The 26,291-nt window shown below is 37.2% G+C and overlaps 1 protein-coding gene across 1 annotated transcript in view; it reads left to right on the forward strand.

Annotated features, from left to right (window-relative positions):
- The window catches only part of LOC111471405 (pectinesterase inhibitor-like), a 6,963-nt gene extending 4,973 nt beyond the window's left edge, over positions 1 to 1,990 (forward strand). Inside the window, exon 2 of the mRNA XM_023117128.1 lies at positions 1,980 to 1,990. The gene's annotated coding sequence lies outside the window, so the exon portion shown is untranslated. The remainder of the gene's footprint in view (positions 1 to 1,979) is intronic.
- Positions 1,991 to 26,291: the final 24,301 nt, after the last annotated feature.

Raw genomic sequence — 26,291 nt, forward strand, 5'->3', positions numbered from 1 at the left:
AAAAAAAAAAAAAAAAAAAAAAAATCATTCTCATTCTTCTTTTTCTTCTTTTTGGTTTTTGTAATTTTTTAAAATGGGTTTTGATATTTATCTAAGAAATTAAACCTAGAGAATTATTTCATTTTTTTTTTGTGGAGTGAGCCAAATTTTTTGGGTGAACTTTCTAATATGAAGTGTAAATTCATTAGATAGAATTTTTTTTTTCAACATATACAACATTTTTCAATTCTCATTCCCTCTTGCATATATATATATATATATATTTGTTAGTGAAAGACTGAGTTATTGAATGGTTGATAAGAAGATTAAATTACTGAGAGTAAGAATGTTCTCTATATATAAAGAATACAAAAAAATATTTAGAAAATATACCTAAAAATCGGTAGAAAATCTGGTAACAAACTAGTAAACAAATCAAAAACTAAATCAAATCAAAACTAAATCTAACTCCTAGCTCGGAGATTTAGTTAGATACTAATTGATAGAAATCTAAACAAATACGTGATCTTTAACACTCCTCCTTGTTTAGATGCTGTGAACTCCAAGCTTTTTTCTAAACATCCATCTTGCTCCAATTATCTTTCTGTCTAGAGGTCGATCAACCAATTTCCAGATTTTGTTTTTCTCGATCACCGAAAGCTCCTCCACTAACAGGTGCATCATCAACCAAAGCATCTTGTCGTTCATCTTCAGACTCTTTTTGTCGTTCATCTTCAGACTCTTCTAGCATGCTACCAAAGGTTAATTTGTTTGGTGTATTAGAAATATGATTCACCTTCGTCAGTTCTTCCCAATTCCATTGTTCATTTTCAGCAAAATGAACATCTCAGCTCACAATAACACGACTAGTATGTGGTTGAAGAACTCTGTAAGCTTTGGATATAGTTCTATATCCAACAAAGATGCCAACTTCTGACTTTTTGTCAAGCTTATCACGCTTGACCTGTGGAATGTAAGTGAAGAAAAGACACCAAAATACTCTAAGGAACTTTAAAGAAGGCTTGTAACCATACCAAACTTCAAATGGTGTCAGGTCCTTCACAGCTTTTGTTGAAATTCGATTTTGCAAGCACACAATAGTGTTTGTTGCTTTTCCCAAAAACGTTTTGGAAGATCCTTCTCATGAAGCATGCATCTCGTCATCTTCATTACGAATCTATTCCTCTTTTTACTAACGTCATTCTGTTGAGGAGTGTATGGTGCTATCAATTGATGTTCAATTCCAGCCTCTTCACAAAACCTGTTAAAAGTTTCTGAAGTATACTCTTTGCCATAATTTGATTTTATAGTCTGAATCAAGCATGTACTTTCATTCTCAACTCTGGCTTTGAATTTCCAAAATACACCCGCAACTTCTGACTTTTGCTTCAGCAAGAAGATCCAACACAGTCTTGTTAGATCATCAATAAAAACAGTGTAATAAAGATTACCATTTAATGATGGTGTTCGCTGAGGACCACAAATATCAGTATGAACCAGTTGCAGCTTTTTCGAGTCTCTCCATGCTTGTTTAGGAAAGTGTTACCTATGTTGCTTTCCAAAATTACAAGCACGGTAAGAAGGCATGTCATCATCAATGTCAGTGAGTTCTTCTACTAGTGGCACTTACTCTGGATATAAAGGCCGTTGGATTTAGAGCAAAGCTTTTTCTTTCCATTTTGACATTGACTAAGTCTTTGCCACCAGCATCTTTGATCAAGCACTACTTGTTCTCAAACAACACTTTATAGCCTTTATCAAGTAATTGGCCAACGCTTAACCGACTTTGATCAATTTTAGGTACAAATAAAACATCTGGAATAAATTTTGTACCTTCATAGCTTGTTATAGCTACTGTGCCTTTTCCCTTGACTTCCATGTGTTCACCATTGTCACTCCTCACTCTCTTAACTTCAGTGTCTCTTAATTCCTAAAAAAAAACTCCTTGTCATATGTCATTGATCTTCTTCTTCTTCTTGATCAACTACCTGTGCATCTACTTCTTTCACCTAATCTTTGGCTTTGTAGATCACAGTTTCATGTCTAAGTTAATTGCATTTGGAGTAGAAGGCGTTAGGTCTTCTCCAACACTTGTATGGTGGATGACCTTTCTTCTCACAATAGCGGCAAGGTGGATAGGATTTTTTGAAACCTTCTCCTTTTGTCTTCTGATAATTGGCAGATGAATCTCCATACGATTTTTTAAATTTTTGTTGTTTTTATATGTGCTGCTGTCTTGATTCTTAACAAGTAAGGCACCTTCAATCACCCCTTCTTGCCTCATAGACCTCCTTTTCTCTTTGGTGTAAGAGAAATCTTTGACAGATCTTTGGTGTTCCCCAGAGTAGTAATGGTGGCTTCAAACTTCTCTGGAACAGTGACTAGCAGCTTTTCAATGGTCCTGGAATCATTTAATACAAAACCAAGCAATCTCTCCTTGTTGGCGATGTTGAGAAGTTTGTTAGAGTACTCTTTCACCGACTCTGACTCCTTCATCTTCTGCAACTCAAAATCCCTATCAAATTCAGGACTTTCATTCCACGAATCCTCTCATCTTCTTCATATTCAAGATCATTTCAGATACAGCGGCAAATAGGCAAGCTTTTGCCTTTGATTTTCTTGTCTTCTTTTCCTTCTGTATTTTGATTTGTGCTAAAGTAGGATTTGCTGAAAGCGGAGGAACCTCGTAATTATTGCTTCCCAAAGATCCAAAGCCTCTAAATAAGTCTCCATACGAACTGCCCACATTTGATAATTGTCTCCATCGAAGACTGGTGGTGCAACAGCTGAAAAATTGGATTCTCCTCCCAATTGTTAGTGAAAGACTGAGTTATTGAATGGTTGATAAGAAGATTGAATTACTGAAAGTAAGAATGCTCTCTATATATGATATATGGAGAGAATACAAAAAAATATTTAGAAAATCTACCTAGAAATCGGTAGAAAATCGAGTAACAAACCAGTAAACAAATCAAAAACTAAATCAAATCAAAACTAAATATAACTCCTAACTCGGAGATTTAGTTAGATACTAACTGATAGCAATCTAACAAATACGTGATCTTTAACAATATTTATTTTTTCAATCCGGTACCATTTGTAATATAGGTAGGGCTGCTAAATTGATGACTTTTATTTTTCCTATATCTTGATGCTATAGTATATTTGAGCGGTTCGTTTCAGTCTCTATCATGAAATTGTGCATAACTGTACAGTTGGCCATAGTTCTCTTGGTTGATACGTGGTTAATTCATGTCTCGACGTACATAAGATCCTATTCCACTGACTCTTCCATCTCTCCCACTATGTTTTAAAGAGTAGCTAAAAACTGTAGAGGGCTTCCATGTAAGGGTTCTCAATGCTTTCAATTGGCGGTGTTTCAACTTCTCTCATCTTATATTCAACTAATGAATTCATCAAATTTAACGTGAGCATTCAGACACTCGATAGGTCCCTTTTACATATGAAGTAGAACGAAGATGTTAAGGATTATTGAGAGGAGTAGTCCCACACTGGCTAATTAAAGGGATGATCATGGATTTATAAGTAAGGAACACCATCCCCATTGGTGCGAGATTTGCTCGAGAAATAAAAACCAAAGTCATGAGAGCTTATGCTCAAAGTGGACAATGTCAATAGAATCCTAAGTGCTGAATAAAGAAGTTGTGAACCCTTTGAAGGTCTAGTCAAAGTGGCTAAGTATCGAGCAAAGGGTGAAAGGGACCTTAGGGGAGGCTCTATAGTGTATTTTCTTCAAATTGAGCATATTATTGAAAAGAGTAGCCCCACATTGGCTAACAGGGGAAGATCATTGAGAAACATCATCTCCATTAGTACGAGGACTTTAACTAAAAACAAAGTCCTAAGAGGACCCCTCTATATCACAAATCTCCACCATACATCCTTAGCTATGTGCTATGTGCATTGTTGCCAATGTGACTTTTGTTACTTTTGCCACGATATTTGTGACTCGAGGTCAAAGATAAAGTTTTTTAGAGTGTTGGCATCCTTACTCATAAAGAATTGAAGTCAAGTTATGTATGCAAGTATTATATGCATCATCTCACTAAACTTTGATCATGTATACTTTTCCAGTTATGTAATATATAGACACATACACCTACATTATTATTTATGTTTCTTTCTCTTTTGTTGTTTTTTAGTAGTTTAAGCATACATTTGGCCATAGTCAAGCCTAGGTGGTACATTAATGAACTCAACTAGTGGGTCCATGTGCAAGTATGTGGACCGTGTATAAAGTACTATACATCTAAATTACTGGAGACCTTAATACCTCTTCATTAATGAACCATATAAAGAAAGAGAGTTTTTAAAATTGAAGAACATTAAGCACTATATTTTTCAATTCTATTTGTCGTTGTTATTGGAGTATACATATGATGAGTATTTATAGGTGAGAAAAAGATTACTTTAATCTCTCTCTTGTTACATAATGTTACATACCTCGAGTTCTTAATATCTTCTTGCCAGACACCACCGGGTGGGCTCACCCCGGCTTGGAAAGCAACGGTTGCCATCAATGTTACTACTACAAATCGATACTCTCTAGTCTCCTCCTTGTTTTGATCTTCTTTACCGTTTCCATTTCGGTTGAGTGCTTCTTCCTCAAGCCTACTTGCCATGGCTAATGATCTTTGTGTTGTAGATATGACCAAGTTATAGACTTTGGTACTAGAATAAGAAACATTAATTATAGATATTGTTTAAGGACATTGTCGCGGTACCCATTGGTTCTGATATTTAATTTGTGGATGCTATTCATTCGCTAGTCAATAAAGATATGGAAAACTTTCAAATGAAGTTGTAGTGAAAGAATGAGTGATATATATATATAGAATAGAAAAAGAAAGTTTTAAAATGTTTGCGAGAAATCTGTAGAAAATTTGATAAAAACCCGTAAACAAAACATCCATCTAAAAACACATGATCTTTAACACTCCTCCCTGTCTAGATGCTACAAACTATGCTGTTTCTTGAAATCGGTTGGAAATAAACATAAATGGGAGAAAAAAAAGGGAAAGAAGATGTTATTAATTTTTTGTTTTAAATTTTAGTCAAAAGCCATATGTATTTTAGGAAAAGAGTGGCGTATGGGTGATAAAATGTGGGAAGAAAACGTGGGAGAGTTATGACCATTTTTAGTGTAGGAAAACTTATAAATATGTTTTACTTCTCATTGTAATATCAGAGCAAGAGCAAGCAGACCAAAAGAAAAAAAAAGCAGAGCAGAAACTGTAATAAAAAAAGACTTTTGAGAATTCTTTGTCTCCTTGTCTCTCCCCTCTCGACACCCCTTCAAAGTTTCGTGAGAGTTATCTAAACGAGTTAGTATTAGAGCGAGCGTCTATTTTCTACAAGTTGGTATCAGAGCGGCTTTTAATTTCAACAAATTGGTATCAGAGCGAATTTATTTTCTACAAATTGGTACCAGAGCCGATGGCAAACATGATGGGACAAATGCCGCTACCATGATTGACGAAGACGAACTACGAGAATTGGAGCATGCTAATGAAAGCTCTTCTCGGTTCGCAAGACGCATGGGAGGTGGTCGAAGTTGTTGAAGAATCGAAGGATACCACGGGTTATACGGCAGCGCAAAACAAGGCGCTAAAGGAAGCACGATCAAAGGATAAGGCAGCATTATACATGTTGTTCCAGGCTGTTGACGAGTCGGGCTTTGAGAAAATTGCAAGAGCAACTACTTCAAAAGAAGCATGGGACAATCTAGAAAAGGTGTTCAAAGAAACCAATCGAGTCAAGCAGGTGCGTCTCCAGATCCTGTGTAGCGAGTTGGAGAGCATGAAGATGAAGGAGTCAGAAAATGTATCTGACTATATTACACGCATACAGACCGTGGCGAATAAGCTAAATTGAAATGAAGAAATGTTACCCGAGACGCGGGTTGTGGAGAAAATCTTGAGGTCGTTAACAGACAACTTCGAGAATTTCGTATGTGCCATAGAAGAGTCAAAGGACCTGACGAAGTTCACAGTCGATGAGCTTGTCGGTTCTCTCGAGGCACATGAGCAATGCAAGAAATAGAAGTAGAAGCCACTCGATCAAGCGCTTCAGACGAAGGCATCGATAAAGGATGAAAATGTACTCTACTCTCAAAATTTTTGAGGTACAGGTCATGAAAGTCGTGGGGATGGTCGAGGTGGCCAAGGCAATAGTTACGAAGAAAACTACCAGGAGAAGAGACTATCGAGCCAAGCAAATTGGTGTGGAAGAGGACGCAATCAAGAGCGTGGTAAAGGATACAATTTCAACATCCAGTGCATTAATGTCAGAAATATGGTCACTATGCAAATAATTGTTACTCCGACAGATGTTACAATTGTGGCAGAATGGGTCACTATGCGAAAGGTTGTCGAGCCGAAGAAAAGGTGGAAGAAACCATCATCCTGGCCTTGGATGATGCAATAAATTAAGGCATTCTCTTGATGGCCCAAAATGAAGAGCCGAACACAAAAGAAGATGGTCGTGTGAAAGACGATGGCGATAGCCCGTAGGTAGTGGAAATTGTTGGAAATGAGGTGATACGCAGCGGATTTGGCGAAATCGTGGTATCAGAGACGAGAAAATTGAAGAAGGATGAACAACTGGATAACAGAGAGCTTGAGCTCGAAGAGAGAGAGCTCCAATGACCAGAAAGGAAATTCGAGGAAGAAAGAAGAACGAGGATGAAAATTGAAAAAGAAAAGAAAGAGTTGGAAACAAAAGTTAAAAGGTTAGAGAAAGAATGGCTAAGTTGAGTAAGATTTCCATATAAAACCGGCGATGGAAAAGAATGAGAAGATAATCTCCAATCTTACAAAGAAAGTTGAAAAAGATGTGGAGAAAGAGAAAGGCCTGTTCATGGAGATTGAGAGTCTAGTGGACGAGCTAGTGAGAGAGAAGAAAGATATAGAGATACTGACTCAACACAGAAACTCACTCGACGTAAACCTGAATCAAGTCCAACAGGAGGCAGTGAATTTACGACACATGATGAGACACTCACTAGTGATAAGACCAAACTGGAGGAAACAAGAATGTTAGCTGCAAAAGTCACTGTGGACTTACGAAGGGAATTGAGTAAACTGAATGAAGCTATGATGTCTGAGTCAAGCGTGGCTGAGAACGGGAGAAATGAAGAGTTGGTGTCTCAGATGGTCTGTTCTTAAGAAGATCCAAATGAAGTCTCATTAGAGAAGGATAACCCTATTTTTCCGCTCGAGGAAAAGAAGAGAAAAGTGAAGAAACCATGACTGAGATCGAGAAAACGAAAACGGCGTGGAGGAATTGTTGAATAGAACATTTAAGTTGATGGAGAGTTTTGTTGGAAATAAACTAAAATGAGATAGAGAAAAAAAAAAGGGAAAGAACTGTTTTTATTTTTTGGTTTTAAAATTTAGTAAAAAGCCATATGTATTTTAGGAAAGAATGGTTATGGGTGAGAAAATATGGGAAGAAAACGTGTAATAGTTATGACCATTTTTCGAGTTAGGAAAACTTATAAATCAGCTTTACTTCTCATTGTAATATCAGAGCAAGTAGAGCCAGAGCAAGTTTCGTGAGAGTTATCTAAACGAGTTAGTATCAGAGCGAGCGTCTATTTTATACAAGTTGGTATCGGAGCGGCTTTTAATTTCAACAAATTGGTATTAGAGCGAATTTATTTTCTACAAAATCTTTAAACTTGTTAAGTGGCAGAGCTTTGGTAAGGACGTCTGCAATTTGATCTTCAGATTTGCCGTAACAAAGACCACATCACCACTCTTTTGAACTTCTCGAACAAAGAATAACTTGATGTTGAAATGCTTAGTTTTTCCATGAAAAAATTGATTATTGGAAATTGCAATAGCAACTTGGTTATCAACTAGTATCTCAATGTGTTGTTTTTGCTCCAAGTTTAGATCCACGAGAATTTTCCTTAACCAAAGAGCTTGATTAACTACTCTTCATGTCATCGATTAAGCCACCTCAATCACGGTCCGAGAAACCAATTAGTTTCATTTCCTTGTGCTTTAAGAACTTCACTCCATAATTCTAGGTTCTCTTGATGTATCTGATGACTCTCTTTGCAGCTTTCATGTGAGTCTCATTGGAACAATGCATGAACCTGGAGAGAATATATACAACATTTAAGATATCAGGTCTGGTCTGGTTGCTATTAAGTACATCAGACAACCTACCAAACTCCAGAACTCAGCTTCAATAACTTTGGCAAAACCATCATCTTTGACCAGCTTCTCTTTTTGATTCATAAGAGAATTCATTGCTTTGCAATCCTCCATCTGAAATTTTTTAAGTATCTCCTTTGCATACTTTCTTTGATAAATGAACACTTCATCTTGGGTTTGCTTGATCTCAATGCCAAGGAAAATGATATCAGACCAAGCTCGGTCATTTTGAAGACCTTTTTTCGTTTTCAGTTTGAACTGGTTAGTTTGCTCAAGATTGCTTCCTGTAATTAATAAGATCAAAGAGAAATGACTAAAGTATTTGTACCTTCATGCTTGCCATACAATGTGAGTTCAAATTGACTTTTTTGAAAGCTAAGACCAACCAAATGATCATCAATTTACTGTACCATGCTCGCAGAGCCTATCTCAGACCGTATAGAGCCCTTCTCAGCAAGTAGACTTTATCTTCATTGCCTCTGCTCACAAAACCTTCAGGTTGCTCAACAAAAATTTCTTCTTGCAAGACTCCATTTAAGATTGCAGATTTAACATCTAATTGGAACACTTTCCAACTCTTTTGAGTAACAAGAGCAAGCAACAGTCTTAATGTATGAAGCCTGGCAATAGGTGCAAATGTTTCTAAATAGTCAACTCCAAAAACTTGCGCATATCCCTTCACAATAAGTCCTGCTTTATATTTGTTAACTGAACCATCAAGATTTAGCTTTGTTCTGAACACTCATCTTACTCCAATTATCTTTCGTGATCAACCAACTCCCAGGTTTTGTTTTTTTCAACCATCGAAAGTTCCTCCTGTATTGCATCCATTCAATGTTGACTATTTTTTGCATCATGTAACGTTGCAGGCTCACAAACAACTCTATTACACATTCGATAAATATCATACAGCAACCTTGTACCTTGACAGGTGCATCATCAACCAAGACATCTTGTCGTTAATTTTCAGACTCTTCTAACATGCTACTAAAGGTTAAATTGTTTGGTGCATTAGAAATCTGATTCACTTTCGTTAGTACTTTCCAATTTCATTGCTCATTTTCAGCAAAATGAACATCTCAGCTCACAATAACACAACTAGTGTGTGGTTGAAAAACTCTGTAAGATTTGGATATAGTGCTATTCCCAACAAAGATGCTAGCTTTTGCCTTTTTGTCAAGCTTATCACGCTTGACCTGTGGAATATAAGTGAAACAAAGACACCCAAATACTCTAACGAACTTTACAGAAGGTTTGTAACCATACCAAGCTGCAAATGGTGTCTGATCCTTCACAGCTTTTGTTAAAATTCGATTTTGCAAGTACACAGCAGTGTTTGTTGTTTCTCCCAAAAAAACGTTTTGGAAGATTCTTCCTATGAAGCATGCATCTCATCATCTCCGTTATGAATCTATTCCTCCTTTCACTGACGTCATTCTCTTGAGGAGTGTGGTGTTGACAATTGATGTTCAATTTCAACCTCTTCACAAAACCTGCTAAAAGTTTCTAAAGTGTACTCCTTGCTATTATCTGATCTTATAGTCTGAATTAAGCATGCACTTTCTTTCTCAACTCTGCCTTTGAATTTTCAAAATACACCCGCAACTTCTGAATTTTGCTTCACTAAAAAGATTCAACACATTCTTGTTAGATCATCAATAAAAACAGTGTAATAAAGATTATCATTTAATGATGGTGCTCGCTGAGGACCACAAAGATCAATATCAACTAGCTGCAGCTTTTTCGAGGCTCTCAATGTCTATTTTGGAAAGGGTTGCCTATGTTGCTTCCCAAAATTACAAGCACGGCAAAGAGCCAGGTCAATCAATGTCAGCGAGTCCTTCTACTAGTTTCTTTGACTGCATCTGAAGCAAATCTCGATAATGAAAGTGCCCAAGTCTTTTGTGTCAAATCTGAGTGGCACTAGCTCTGGATATAAAGTTCATCTGCTCTTTCTCAATCGGATTTAGAGCAAAGATTTTTCCTTTCATTTTGACATTGAACAATTCTTTGCCATTAGAATCTCTGATCAAGCACTCGTTATTCTCAAAAAACACTTTATAGCCTTTATCTGTTAGAAAAATCCTTAGGTTGAAAATCATTCCTATTTTTAGTTACTATTCGTTTAGTTAACTAGTTAAAAGCCGCACAATTGAAGGTGTTGGAGATAGAGCAACCAGTCAGCCTCTTGGCCAAGACCGAAGAAGTATCTTGGAGGTGGCACGCAAGGGTATGGGCACCTGAACTTTCTTACTCTACAAAAACTACACAAGGAGAAGATGGTGCATGGTTTGCCGGTAATTGAAGGTGTGAATAAGTTGTGCGACGGGTGTCTCATCGGCGAGCAGAGGCGCACCCCTTTTCCGTCTCAGGCATCCTATCGGGCCGGTGAGATGTTAGAGCTCATGCATGGCGATATCTACGGGCCCATCAAGCCGGAGACCCCAAGTGGCATGACCCTCTTCCTCTTGCTGGTCGATGAAAAAAGTCGCTTCATGTGGATGATCCTGCTGCAAGCGAAGAGTGAGGTGGTAGAGGCGATTAAGCGCATTCAAGCGCGAGCGGAGGACGAATGCAGAAAGAAGATGTGAGTGTTGTGCATGGACCGAGGCAGAGAATTCACCTTGGTGAGCTTCAGTAAGTACTGCGACGAGCTCGGCATGCAGCGACACCTAACAGCGCCCTACTCCCCCCAGTAGAACGAAGTGGTGGAACGCCAAAATCAGACCATCGTTGGAACAACAAGGTCATTGCTGATGACGGATGGAATGCCAAGGAGGTTCTGGGGAGAGGCGATAATGACAGTCATCTACCTCCTCAATCGGTCATCAACACAAAGCCTCGATGGGAAGATGCCACACAAGGCCTGGTATAACAAGAAGCCAGCGGTACATCATCTCTGAGTGTTCAGCTGTGTCGCATACATGAAGGTCGCGCGTCCCCACATCGCCAAGCTCGATCCCACAGGGCTGAAGGTCGTCTTCATCGGTTACGAACCTGGGAGCAAAGCGTACAGGCTCTATGATCCTGCAGAGGGGCGAGCTCACGTGTCGCAGGACGTCATCTTCGACGAGAGCACCTTTTGGCAATGGAACGACGTGACCGAGGCAGACCAAAACCCAAATCAATTCACAATGGAGTACCTCGTCATCGAGCCGAGAGAAGGAGCGTAGCATCGGGAACCGTCACCGCCACTAGCAGCTGCACCCCCTGAACCAATAGAGTTCACAACACCATAGACTGCAGATTCGACGCTCGATGCCGATCACGATGATGGTCTAGTGGTCAGGTATCGGAGGATGGAAGACGTACTGGGAGGAGGTGAACCATCTGGACTGGCGTGCGAGCTCGAAGATTAGAGTTCAAACAATAAAGTAGATACATACAATAGGGCTTTAGGAGGAGATTTAGATAAATCCTAGGTTGAAAATCATTCCTATTTTTAGTTACTATTTCTTTAGTTAACTCGTTAAAAGCCAATTCACACTTCTAGTTGAATAGCTTTAATTCAGTTGCCATTTTCTTTTCTATTTTGAGGATATACGGTTATTTAAATATGACAATTGAATGACAAACAGAAATCGGGTCTTGAGTGCATACTATCTCTCTCTCTTTGTTTTTCGTTATTTTTTTCTTCCAAGATTTTTCGTTCGGCTTTTTTCTCCATCAACATTTCCTCCTCAGTCAAAACAACAAGGGTTATGGGTCAATTTGTTGACTTTTGACAATCGAGAGGAAATTGTCAACGGAGTAAAAAACGGCAGAAGAAAATTTGTTGAAAGAAAATGAAAACAAAAAATGAAAGAGAGAGAAATCTTATCTTGGGAGTTGATTTACTGAAGAAAAAAAAAAGAGTGATTTTGTTTCTCATCAGATCCACTCATTTAAATAATTATTTATCCTAAAAATAGCCCAAAGTGGCCAACAAATCTGTGTCACTTCCCTTCCAATAAACTTTGAACTGTTTGTTAAATGTTCAAAAGAAAATATTCAATCAACTAACTCTTAAAAACTAAATTAGGAAACCTCAGACTTTTGGAAACCTCGGGCTTTTATCTAACAATATTAAGTAACGGACGAATACTTGAGAGATCTTGACAAATTTTAGGTCCAAATAAAACATCTGGAATACGCTTTATATAGCTACTATGCTTTTTCCCTTGACTTACAAGAGTTCACCATTGCCAATCCTCACTCTTTTGACTTCAGTGTCTCTTAATCCCTCAAAAAGCTCCTTGTCATATGTCATATGGATGACCTTTCTTCTCATAATGGCAGCAAGGTGGGTAGGATGTTTTGGAACCTCCTCCTTTCGTCTTCGGATAATTGGCAGATGAATCTCCATTTGTCGATTTATTTTTAAAAATTTTCTTTTTATACCTGTTGTCTTGATGGTTAATAGGTAAGACACTTTCAATCACCCCTTCTTGCCTCATAGACCTCCTTTGCTCTCGTGCTTGTAAAACATTCAAGAGCTCTGTAAGAGAAATCTTTGACAGATCTTTGGTGTTCTCTAGAGTAGTAATGGTGGCTTTAAACTTCTCTAGACTAGTGACCAGCAGCTTTTCAACAATTCTAGGATCATTTAACACAAAACCAAGCAATCTCACCTTGTTGGCAATGCTTAGAAGTCTGTTAGAGTACTCTTTCACTGACTTAGACTCCTTCATCTTCTGCAACTCAAAATCCTTAATCAAATTTAGGACTTTCATTTCACAAATCCTCTCATCATCTCTGCATATTCAGCCTTGAGGTAATCCCAGATTTCCTTTGCTGTTTTGAGGGACATTATTCGCATGAAGATCATTTGAGATATAGTTGCAAATAGGCAAGCTTTTGCCTTTAATTTTCTTGTCATCTTTTCCTTCTGTGCTTTGATTTGTGCTACAGTAGAATTTGCTGGAAGTGGAGGGACCTCGTAATTCTCTTCTACTACTTCCCAAAGATCCTTCAGATAAGTCTCCATACGAACTGCCCATATTTGATAATTGTCTCCATCGAAGACTAGTGGTGCAACAGCTGAAAAACTGGATTCTCCTTCCATTTTGATCTCACAGATCTCTTAAGAAGATTGCTATGATACCAATTTGTTAGTGAAAGAATGAGTGATTGAATGGTTGATCAGAAGATTATATTATTAAGAGCAAGGAGGCTCTATATATATATAGAATAGAAAAAGAAAGTTTTAAAAAGTCTACAAGAAATGTGCGGAAAATCTGGTAACAAACCAATAAACAAACAAAACTAATTCAACTAGCTATAATGAGACTTATTTAAACACATTAACAGAAAAATACTAACGAACAACCATCTAAAACACGTGATCTTTAACTTGAAGAAAAAATAAGAATTATAAATATATTATTATTATTATTATTATTGTGATTGAGTTTCGTTCAATTTAATTATAATTTATGAATTTAGTTGGCTTCAAAATTTGTGAAGACTAATACGTACCTCAAAAAGATCTGGGAATAGTAAGAAACTGATAGGCCAAAGGGGTTTACGTCCTGTAAGATGATAATTTGTTGTGGCAAACCCGCTTATACATACCATGGGATTAGGAAATTTGGAAAGATATTATAACAAGACCTATTATATGTTATATACGTTTACCCTAAAAGTATGAAGATATATGAGGGCTTAAAAGACTAGTTACTAGTGTCAAGGAATGAAGAATAATTGAGTGTGTAGGTCAATGTCTGACCTTTCAATAGGTAAATAAATCGAGATAGTGACCTTCGGGTTGTAGCAACTGCTAATGTTTCTCTATGGAAGTGGGAAGACGTGACTATTGACTTTATCTTGGATTTTCCAAATACCAAGTAGAATTTCACAATCATTTGGGTCATTCGAAGATTGGTGGACCAAGACAACTCACTTCATTCCTAGAAAAATCTCATACCAAGTGGACAGGTGGACTCAATTGTGTGCTAAAGAGATAGTCCATCTACACGGTATTTCAATTTTCATCACGTGAGATCAAAAAATAAGGTTCACCTTACACATCTAGAAGGGTCTACATAAGATGTTAGGTATGTAACTCAGGTTAAGTACAACTTTTCATCCACGTATGGATGGATAAACTGAGAAGTTTGACTAGATTTTAGAGGACATGTTGATAACATGTGTTATAGACTTTGTTGATTGTTGGGATGCACACTTGTATTTAATGGAGTTTGCTTATAATAATACCAACATGTGACTATGTAGATGGCACCCTTAGAGACTCTATACGAGTTTAGGTGTCAAACTTCTATCGTCTAGGAAGAGGTAAGAGAGCAACAACTTCTGGGGTCGGAGTTGGCTTAGATTATTAATGTAGCAGTGCAAAAAATCAGATAAAGAATATTGAAGGCATGAAGCGGGAAACTGCACTACGAAGACACTTGTAGTTAGGAACTTGAGTTTGTTACAGTTGAGCATATCTTTCTCAAAGTTGGACCTATGATGGGGTGTTGAAATTTGGGAAGAAGGGCAAGTTGAACACCAGATTTGTAGGTCCTTTTGAGATCCTAGAGAAAATAGGACTAGTAGCATACAAATTGGCACTATCACCTACACTTGCCACTGAGAATAACGTGTTCCATATGTCTATACGGTAGAAGTATACTCTAAATTCTTCATATGTTATCGAACATGAGCCACTTTTTTTCTGAGAGGAGTTTTCATAGGAGAGAATTATATGAAGATACAGTTAGAGATGTGATGGAACCAATGGGATGATGAAACCACTTAAAGGAGAAGATAAATAAAAGAAAGAAGAAAAAAGAAAGAGAAAGAAGAGGTTAGGGTTTTGGAAAGAAAGTTAAAAGAAAAGAATATTCCACCACTCATGATTGGGTGACTTAATCATTAATCATTTTGAACAAATATTGTATTTGAGAGAGAAGGTATTTAACCATTTGAGTTCCAAGGTCAAAGAATGGTAAACTTTAAGAAATTGTCCCTACTTTGAATGTGTGCATTTTTTTTTTTTACAGTAAATGAAATTAACTTGTTGGATTTAAAAATTTAGAACTTTTTTGAAGGTGCGTGTAAGGTTTTGACTATTTTATCCCATATTAAGCCTAAAATGATTTGAATTATGACCATCATGAAATTTTTAGTGATTTGGAGCACCGAAAATGACATGCCAGAAGAGTGAGTTGTCTTTCTACTCAACACATCGACCACTATGTTAGCTTTATATGGATGATAAAGGATCTTGGTATCATAATCCTTTATGAACTCCAACTATGTCGTTTGTCCCATCTTCAACTATTTCTATTTAAATAAGATACTTGAGGCTTTTATGGTTTGTAAATGCCTTTACCGTTTCACCATACAAGTAATGTCACCATATTTTTAACGCGAACACCATAGTTGCTAACTTCAAATTGAGGGTCAGATAGTTACGCTCATATTTCTTAAGCTATTAGGGGCAAATACAATCATTTTTCTATCAACACCAACACGCAACCCTAGCCCTTTCCTCGAGGCCTCGTTGTACACCATGAGATTACTATACCATCCAATAGTGCGAGTACTCGTGCATACACCAAAAATTCCTTGTTGTCTTGAAAAAAAATCTACTCTATGTCATTGTGCAAAGAAATACTTACTCTTCTTAGTTAACTTTGTCAAGGTTGCAAATATTTTGAAGAAGACGTATTAGCATTATCTATATACTATATTCTTTAGGTTTTTATTGAATATGATCTTCTGGTATGTCAACAACGTATTGATCAATGTTACATTAATAACCTTGATTTTTTTTTTTAATAAATATTATTAGTTTAAGTGGAGGACCATCATAATCTTACTAAGAAGAGAGTAAAGTTATGACTCTCATGTGCAGTCAAGCAAGAGTGGCACCATGGATGCAAATGAGGAAGACGTGTATTATCTAAAAAAGTGTGCATAATAACCAAGTCACGTTGGGTTTGGAGAGAAAAAAGCGAATCTATTTTTGTTGGTTTTTCTTTTAATAGGGTTTTACTTAAAAATTGAACATAAAAAAGCTATTAAAAGGAATCTTTGTGAGTGTATACATATGTAAACCCTCCATATGAATTAATTGGGCTGACATGGCCATTTCAATTGAACGAGCCACATCAAAGTTCCTCTGTTTTGGAGGGAGGAATTTGCGGGTGGCCTTAATTTTAGAGTCAAATTCCTCTGTTTACAGGTCAATATAACGTTGATCATGGAAACCCTCCAGACATGATCCTGGCTGTTTCGACCAACCGGAGAGGGAGGAAGGGAAAGCAACGGTAGCACCAATATGACTTGAGAATCTAGTATTTAAGGGATTTTTGAAAGCATGATCCGGTGGTGTTTGCCAGGAAGTCTACTGACCCAAGCATTGCTAAGGCACTAACCACGAGATCAGGGTAGGGAAATAAAGGAGGCACTGAGCAAGATAGGGGAATAGTCCGAGCGACCATGAGAAAGAAAGTTGAAAACACATGTTAATTGGTACTTTACTAGTGCTTGGATACCTTGCTCATGTACTCTTTGATTCGAGATCTTTGCTACTTTCGGAAGGTGTTAATATAATACATGCAGATCCAATTTGGATCTTAGGCACTTTTAGAATATCAATCATAGTAAATAATTAGAATGTTCATAAGTATTAAAACTTAATGAGTTTGAATACTAACTTTTTGTAGTTCAAATTCCTTTTTTCTCACGAACCGGTTTTGAGCCACCACTAGTGTCTTCTCCACTATCCTCTGGCCTTAGAACGGGATTGTGGAATCCGGTGAGTGACTAAACTTGAGAGGGATTTTGTATATATGAAGAGAGTGTTTTTGAGCGGTTTTTCTCAAGGTTTTTCACCAACAAGAACCCCCTTCCATGTACCATGATCACTCTCTTTATAATAGAGTCATGTTTGCATGTTCGCCAAATTTTGACACTCAAAATTCCCCTCAAATGTTTGGGATTAGGTGGCAAACATGCATGCTTGAGTTAACCAAATTTTGACACTCAAAATTTCACTCAAATTTTTGGGGTTTATTTGGCAAACATGAAGTTTGGTTAAACCAAATTTTGACACCTCAAAATTCCACTAACATGTATTTTTCGATTAAATGAAATCAACATTTTGACTTTCTTCATTTTGATTCAACAATCAATTTGAATTATTAATTTCAAATTAAAGTAATTTTAAATGATTAATTAAACTATTTAATTAATATTTAATATTAATTCAAATGTCAATCCCAATTAATTCCGACACATATTTGATTAACATATTTAAATCTTATTTAAATATCTCAGATTCTCTCTTTTTGTTTAATTCGTAAATAAAACAAAAATGCGGTTAAATATATCGTATATATGTAACACATTCTCCCTAATTTGAATTCGAACACTTCGAACTCACTCATCACACGGTTCTATTGTTTAATCCGTTATGAGCTAGCAGAGGGACCTAATGGACCTATAGATCATGGGCTCCAACGATCCAAGATTAACCGGTTAAACTCATTAACCTTGTTAACCAACCTTCGTTAACTACTAAGACATTCCACTATAGCCTAGTAGTTGCACTCCCCTCACTATAGATATATTTCTGTCCATTTGATATAACCATGATTAGTATGTCGATCCTTCACAAGTTGTCCGTAACTAGAGCTGGGTCAATTTACCGTTTTACCCCTGAAGTTACTTCTTGTTTCTTATGTCTCACTGATTCTCTAATGAACAATTGGTTTATGGTCCAACCAATAAACCGGATCCCTCTCAGGCCAATGAGACGGTAGGGCCCCTTGTTCAAGAGCCGGAGTCAGTACTTAAGGGAACTACATCTCTTCTATCCCTAAAAGTGGGTAACTACCTCTCTTCTATCCCTAAAAGTGAGTAGGAGTGAATTCCATCTTGCACCCCACGTCCTCAGCCATTTACTCAGTCTTACCCCTGAAATGGGAGGCTTATTGAGTCGGTGAACTTGAGCCACTCTCACCCATGCAAATCTAAGGATAATTCTGAATAAACAGAAGTTCATGGTTAGCTCAGGATTAAGATCGAGTTACCTAGGTTATCGAATGAAAAGAAAATCAGTCTCAAAAGTAAATGACTTTATAAAGTGAGAGTGATTTTCTTCATGGTCCGATCTTATGCAATACTCATTGCATAAGACGCCCCCACTCACATGTCTCTACATGTACAATTTTAGTGATCACATTGTTTATATCATATACAAAAGTGGGACGCATCCATAGTGTCCCAGAATAAGGTACTCAGTTTTATCCTTATACTATAGATCATTTTGACTATATACTTGAACTTGATCAACTGTCTCTACATATAGTTCAAGTAATCATGCTATAGCCAGAGTGTTCTTTGTTTATTGAATTTAGATTAAGGATCGTAAAGTTCACTTTATTCAATAACAATCTTTACTAAATAAACAACAATAATAACTTTATTGAAAATAGAATATGTTTTTGTTTACAACTATGAGTTTTAGGACATAAAACCCAATAAACCCCCACTTGGACTAAAACTCTAGTGGAGTTTTATAACGTTAGTAGAGAGAAAGGCATAAATACAATAAAATAGGTCATCACATACTCATGTCTTTTCACCCACTTGCCCTAGATTACATAACTCGTAGTCCTAGACTCACTAGGTGCCCTTCAAGCACTTTAGTCGTAAGGGGCTTTGTAAATGGATCAGCAATGTTGTGCTCTGAAGCTATCTATGTGACGATCACATCTCCTCGTTGCACAATCTCCTTATGAGATGATATTTGCGCTCAATATGTTTTCCTCGCTTATGGCTTCTTGGTTCTTTCGAATTTGCAACTGCTCCACTGTTATCACAATAAAGAGTGAAAGGAAGATGCATATTTGGAACGACTTCAATATCAGTTAAGAACTTCCTAAGCCATATAGATTCTTTCGCTGCTTCACAAGCAGCAACATACTCAGCCTCCATGGTGGAATCAGCAATGCAACCTTGCTTTATGCTTCGCGATGTTATTGCTCCTCCGTTTAGAGTGAAGACAGATCCTGATGTAGATTTCCTCGAATCTACATCGGTCTGAAAATCTGAGTTAGTGTACCTATAAGGATCAGATCCTTAGCACCGTACATTAGCATATAGTCCCTCATTCTCCTAAGATACTTGAGAATATTCTTAATAGCAGTCCAATGAGCACGTCCCGAATTGGACTGATATCTGCTGACAATTCCCACAGCATAGCATATGTCGGGTCGGGTACACAGCATGACATACATCAGACTACCGGTCGCTGATGCATAGGGAATGTGTCTCATATCCTCAACTTCTTGAGGGGTCTTAGGACTTTGTTCCTTCGAAAAATGAGCTCCATGCTTGAAAGGTAATAATCCTTTCTTGGAGTCCTGCATCTTATATCGAATCAACAGTTTGTCGATGTATGATGCCTGAGACAATGTTAGTGATTTGTTCTTGTGATTTCGAACAATTTGGATTCCAAGAACAAACTGAGCCTCTCCCAAATCTTTCATTTGGAATTGTGTCGCTAGCCAATGCTTAATGTTAGTCAGAAATCCCACATCATTTCCAACGAGTAAGATATCGTCAACGTACAACACCAGGAAAGCTACTATAGAGTTGACTATCCTTTTATAAACACAAGGTTCGTCAACATTCTATTTAATACCATAAGATTTGATCGCAGTATCAAACTTTATATTCCAAGATCGAGATGCTTGCTTCAACCCATAAATGGATCTTTTAAGCTTGCAAACCCTTTGCTCGTGATCCTGTTCAATAAACCCCTCTAGTTGAGCCATATAGATACTCTCTTAAAGATTGCCGTTTAAAAAGGTTGTCTTAACATCCATTTGCCAAATTTCATAATCATAAAATGTGGCAATAGACAAGAGTATTCTAATCGATTTAAGCATAGCAACAGGAGAGAAGGTTTCTTCATAATCCACCCCCTCTCTTTGGGTATAACCCTTTGCTACTAGTCGAGGTTTAAAGGTCAGTACCTTACCGGTTTGGTCTCGTTTCCTCTTATAGATTCATTTGTAACCAATAGGTTTTACCCCATATGGTTGATCTACAAGTTCCCAAATTGAATTGAAGTACATTGACTCCATTTCAAGAGTCATGGCTTTAATCCACTGATCTCTATCTTTATCATTCATTGTCTGTTTATAGGTCAATGGATCCTCAATGGCATCATCAGATATGATGACTTGAGTTTCTGCCAAATCCAAGTAACGATCGGGTTGAGTTATAACCCTCCCACTACGTCGAGACATTTTTAACTCTTGAGAAGGATGTGATTGACCAAAAGTGTCAGCTTCATCAACAACTCTTGTTGAAGAACCAGCTTGATCAACAACTCTTGTTGTTTTATCAGTAGCTTCTTTAGAAGTCTCACTTAATACTAGTTTGTTGTGAGGTTGATGATTTCTTACGTGGTTTTCCTCTAAGAATGTAGCGTTTGTTGATACAAACACTTTATTTTCTTGAGGGTCATAAAACAAACCACCTTTCATCTCTTTGGGGTATCCTACGAATAGACATAATTTTGAACGACGTTCTAATTTCTTGGAGTTTTGCAACAACACATGTGCTAGACATCCCCAAATTCTGAAGTGACGTAAACTACCTTTACGCCCTTTCCATAACTCACAAGGTGTTTCTGAAATACTCTTAGTAGGAACCATGTTCAAAATGTATGTAGCAGTCTCCACTGCATATCCCCAAAACGGATCGGGTAATTGAGCGAAACTCATCATAGACGGAACCATGTCTAACAAAGTTCTATTTCTCCTTTCTGGTACACCATTTTGTTGAGGCCTTCTAGGGGCTGAGAGTTGAGACCTTATTCCATGTTCTATCATATAGTCCTGAAATCTTAAGTCCATGTACTTTCCTCCTCGATCTGATTGAAGTGTTTTAATAGTTTTACCTAATAGATCTCAACCTCAGTCTTATACTCTCTGAATTTTTCAAGAGCTTTGAACTTGTGACGCATTAGGTAAAGATAGTCATACCTTGAATAATCATCAATAAAACTGATGAAATATTCATACCCTCCTCGTGCTTTGACATTCATTGGACCACAGAGATTTGTATGCACGAGTTCTAAGGTTTCTTTGGCTCTATAACATTTTTCGGAAAACGATCGTTTAGTCATTTTACCCTCAAGACAAGACTCACATGGAGGTAAAGAGTTGCCTTCTAACTTTATTTAGAAGTCATCTTTTAACCAATCTTTCAATCCTATTGAGATTAATGTGGCCTAGTCATAAGTGCCAAAGATAGGTATTAGGAGAAATCTTTTGTCGTTTATTTTGAGTTTCAGCTGTTTTAAACATATCGGTATTTAAAATGGCTTTTGTTTCGCTCGGTTTTAACATATATAAGTTGTTTTCTAGTTTTGCAGAACAAATATGAATACCTCTTTTGCAAATGAACACTTCATTGATTTCAAAAGTTACTTTACACAATTGTTCTAATAAACAAGAGATAGATATTAGATTTCTTTTCATTTCAGGAACAAAAAGTACATTATCTAATATAACGAATTTATCTCCAAAAAACAACTTTAAATTTTCTACTGATCTCGCTGAGACAACCTCTCCTGTTTCAACCCTAAGTGTTATCTCGCCGTCCGCAAGCATTCTCCAAGAGCTAGTTTCCTGGTAAAAAGAACAAATATGATTAGTCGCTCCTGAATCTAGTATCCAAGTTGAGTCGTCATACTTTACTAAACATATTTCTACAACGAGTAAATCATATTTACCTTGTTGTGTCTTTTCCGCTTTCTTCTCAGCATGGTATTTTGGGCAGTTTCTCTTCCAGTGCTCGTTTTCGTTGTATTAACAAATAAATCCATGTTTTTCTACTGAAGTCATCTGTGAAACTAATCAAATACTTTTTCTTGCTGTTTGAGATGAGTTTCATCGGTCCACAAATATCAGCATGCACCAATTGGAGAATTTGTGAAGCTCGCCATGTGCTCCTTTTTGGAAACGAGTGTATTTGTTGCTTATCCACCAGACAATTTTTACACAGTCTCAATGGAGACTTGAGCTGTGGTAAACCATCCACCATCTTCTTTTGGTGAAGAGTCTTTAATCCCTTAAAGCCCAAATGTCCATATCTACCATGCCAAAGTTGCTCAATATCTTCTATGATTGTATTGAAACAAGTGGATGTTACAGGCTTAGATATAGCATGCATTACAAACATTCGATTCGAAGACATCTTTGTCTCCATGATTAAGCCTCCCTCGGGATGAAACATCTTGCACGTTCCATTTTGAAACAAAATGGTAAGCCCTTTTGCTTGCAATTTTCGAATACTCAACAAATTGTTCTTTAGCTCTGACACATAGAACACTCCTGTGATTATCTGTATAATTTCATTCACTTGCCGTCGTACATTACCCTTTCCTGTTACAATCATGCTTGAGTTGTTGCCCAACTTAATTGAATCTCTGAAACTTTCATCAAAATTTGAAAAATATTTCTTCTTCCCACACATATGATTGCTACATTCCGAGTAAAGGAACCACATATCTTCTCTATTGGCCTTATTCATATTCACGTAAGCCATCAGCAACATCTCTTCTTGAGTCTCTGCATAGTTTGCCTCCTTCTCCTTGCTTTGACATTCCCATTGAAAATGTCCTAACTTGTGGCAATTATAGCACTCCACTGTGGCCCCGTTGAAGGTTTGTCTACCTCGTTCCCTTCCTCTACCTCTAAAACTTCCATAACCTTGATCCTTCCTCCAGATTGTTCACCCTGAGTGATCTTCAAAGCGTGTTCTTCTTCAACATGAGAACTCATACATTCTTCATACACAAGCAAACTGCTTTGCAACTCATCAATGATTAAGATAGTTGTATCCTTGGACTCCTCAATGGAACACACAATATAATCAAACTTGGGAGTCATAGATCTCAGAATCTTTTCAACTACTTCACCATCTCCTTTGTTCTCACCATTTAGTTTCATCTTGTTGGCTATGCTAAGGGTCCGAGTAGAATACTCATTCATAGATTCTCCAGCCTTCATGTAAAACATTTCAAACTCCTTCCAAAGAGTTTGCAAGTGTGCACGCTTTACCCGTGTCAAACCTTGATATTTCTACTTCATAGAATCTCATATGTTCTTTGTTGTATCCTTGTTGAAGATTGTCTCCAAGATCAAATGATCTAATGCTTGAAATAAATAATTCTTTGCTTTCAAATCTTTCAACTTTTGATCTTCAATATGCTTCTTCTGGGCATCTGCGAAAATGATGTCTTTTGTTGCTGCAGGAATCCCATTCTCCACCAAACCTTAGTACTCCTTTGAACGCAAAAAGTTTTCCATGAGCATCGTCCAATGATCATAGTACCCATCCAATTTCGAAATTGTAGGTTGCACAAATGAACTCTCCAACATCCAACAACACACTTTTATTGTGATACACGTAGAAGACTGTTGCTTCTAGTTTTAACCTTGCTCTAATACCAAATGTTAAGAACGGGAAACTGGAAAGATCATAAGAATTGGGAGAAATCTCACAATCTATTGAAGAATGAAATCGACTATTATATAGCGTTACAGAATACACTGAAAAGAAGGAAAAACTGACCACGTCTAACAACTTGTACTCCTAATAACGTGGTATGACTAAATCAAATCTAAATCAAATAAACAGACATCCGTTAACAATAAGAATGTTAGTGATATGAACCAAGAGACATCAATCATACAATATGCTTCAATGAAGATGTGAAGAAAATATTGTTGAAATTATCAAAGGATATTTCAATTCATGCCACTTTGAAGAAGAATGAAGTTTCATGTGTTTGAATTTTGGGTGGATTACAATTTAGAGTAATTTAGAGTTATTCTATTTCATCAATGTATTTTAAGACTTTTAATTTACTTTAGGTTACAATTACATAATGGTTAATTAAGGTGATTAAGTATGAATGTTACCACTCTTGGAATGACTTTAGTAGTTTCATTTTGAGGCTATGTAAAGTCATGTATGTTGTATTTGATCAACAAGGTAATCCGTATTACTCCCCTTGTAGTGGTTTCTTATCTTATTAGTTAGATAAATCTAGAATAACAAAACCTAACAAGGAGAGTGGAGAACTGAATGAACCGAGGCTAAATCGAATGTGATAGAGAATCGAGTTGTGAAAACAATGGGAGACGACGTGAACGTGACTGCGAGTTTGCGACAAAGAACACAGACAGATGAGACAAAAAGAAGAAGAAGAAACTCGAAGTCTAGAGAGTGGAGAAGAGATGATGCGTGACTCAGATTTTAATGAAGAAGACTACTCATGTTGTGTTGGTGCTAGACGTGGACAAATTGGACTCCACATTGTCATCGTATGGTGTACACATCATGCAAGTACATACTTGAGACGCAGACTATAGAGAACGAATTGGGTTAGGCTTGGGCCTCGGACTATGTATGTATTAGATTGGCCTCGAGCTGTCTTCTTCTTTTCCGGCTTGGGCTTGCTTTTTATTTTTTTATTTTAGATATTTCAAAGTTGGGTTATTTGCACACTGGCTCTTGTAATCAACTGCTAAATAGTCACATCCCCTGTACTACATTTTAAGAATTTTAGTATGATAGGTGTAGACATTACTTTGGTGTCCGATCATACACCCCCGTATTAACACAACAAGAATAGTAAAGTTCTATCTAACATGAAAGCAAGTAAAATGAGGTATGGAATGGGCATCCGACCATGATTAATACGTCCTAGACAAGTATGGTCGTGACATCCTCCCTCACTCAATTGGTTGGTGTCTTTATCAACCGACTCTTCAGGAACTCAGCGATGTAGGATGAGGCTGATTGCAGGTCTCTCAACGCGCTTCAATCTGATCCCAGCATTGAGAAGTCTCTTTCAATCTACAAGGAACTATTGAAAACCTCTTCTTAGTTCATTGGCTCTTCGCATCTTCTCTAATAGAGTCTCCTACTTTCTTCGCTAGAAAACATTTTTCATTACATAAAGTCGCACCACCTCATTGTGTTTGATGTCTTCTTGGACGGAATAGTAATGTTTCAAGTTACTCACGTGAACAATAGGGTCAATTCACGTCCATAGGAGCAATTGAATCATATATGATACCTTTTCGACCTTGTGGATAACTTTGACTGGTCTTTAGTACTTTCACACAAGTTCTTGGTTATCGGGGTCAACACTTCCAACTGAACCATATCTTCATTCGTCTGGATGATATTTTCTGCTGAATATGAGTTTCTTCACAAGTTTGTCTCTATCTCCCTCCTTCAACAAAGGTATTGGCATGGTGTCTCTCTCCAACATTTGAGTGATCACTAACAAGAGTCTTTATGGGTCTAATGAACCCGACTGTCAACCAGTCATTGAGTTATTTGTAGAATTCAACTAGCTTAGGTTGAACCACATGACATATGTCTGTGGGAGGCGATCTCACCCCTGACATAAAATCAATCTTGTAATTTATCTCTCCAAGTAGGGATAAAGCATTTGTCTAACCTTTTGGCTTTGCATAACGGTGCTCTTGTAGTGGTGTAGTGGTCGTGAGGTTTCTTTTGGGGTTGGCTCACTCGAGCTCCCTTCTTTAACTACGACAATGACAACAAGCTTATGTTCAATATGGCTAAGTTCCTTTCTCAACTGTGGTACTAACATCATTTTCACCCTCTTGGTTGACAGGTGTTTGTCTGAATGATCGTCGTAAGGCATACTTGACGGTGACAAGGTATCAGCGGTGGGACCATGGAACGTGTCAAGCCTATCTCATAGGCTGGTCTACAAAATCTATAACCTAGAGCTCTGATAACAACTGTAACGGTCTTAATTTTCTAGTAACCTAAAGTCGCTACCGCCATCATAACATATTTTCTTATGCAAAAATAAATGTTTAAACTTCATCATAAAACATTCTCATGGACTTACATGTTCAAAAACATCTTTAAAACAACACAACGAAATATTAAAAAAAATAAATAAATATTAAAAGTAAGAGCACTCTATTCTAAGCTAAAGTCTAAGAAATTAAATACACTATCCTATGCATATGTCAGGTTCTCAAATTGCGATGTCATCGTCAACCGAACACGGGTGACTTGCCTTTACTTGAAATAGAAGTAGCATGTGGGTTACTATTTTAA

Source organism: Cucurbita maxima, unplaced genomic scaffold, assembly GCF_002738345.1.
Source record: "Cucurbita maxima cultivar Rimu unplaced genomic scaffold, Cmax_1.0 Cma_Scf00052, whole genome shotgun sequence".
NCBI lineage: Eukaryota > Viridiplantae > Streptophyta > Magnoliopsida > Cucurbitales > Cucurbitaceae > Cucurbita > Cucurbita maxima.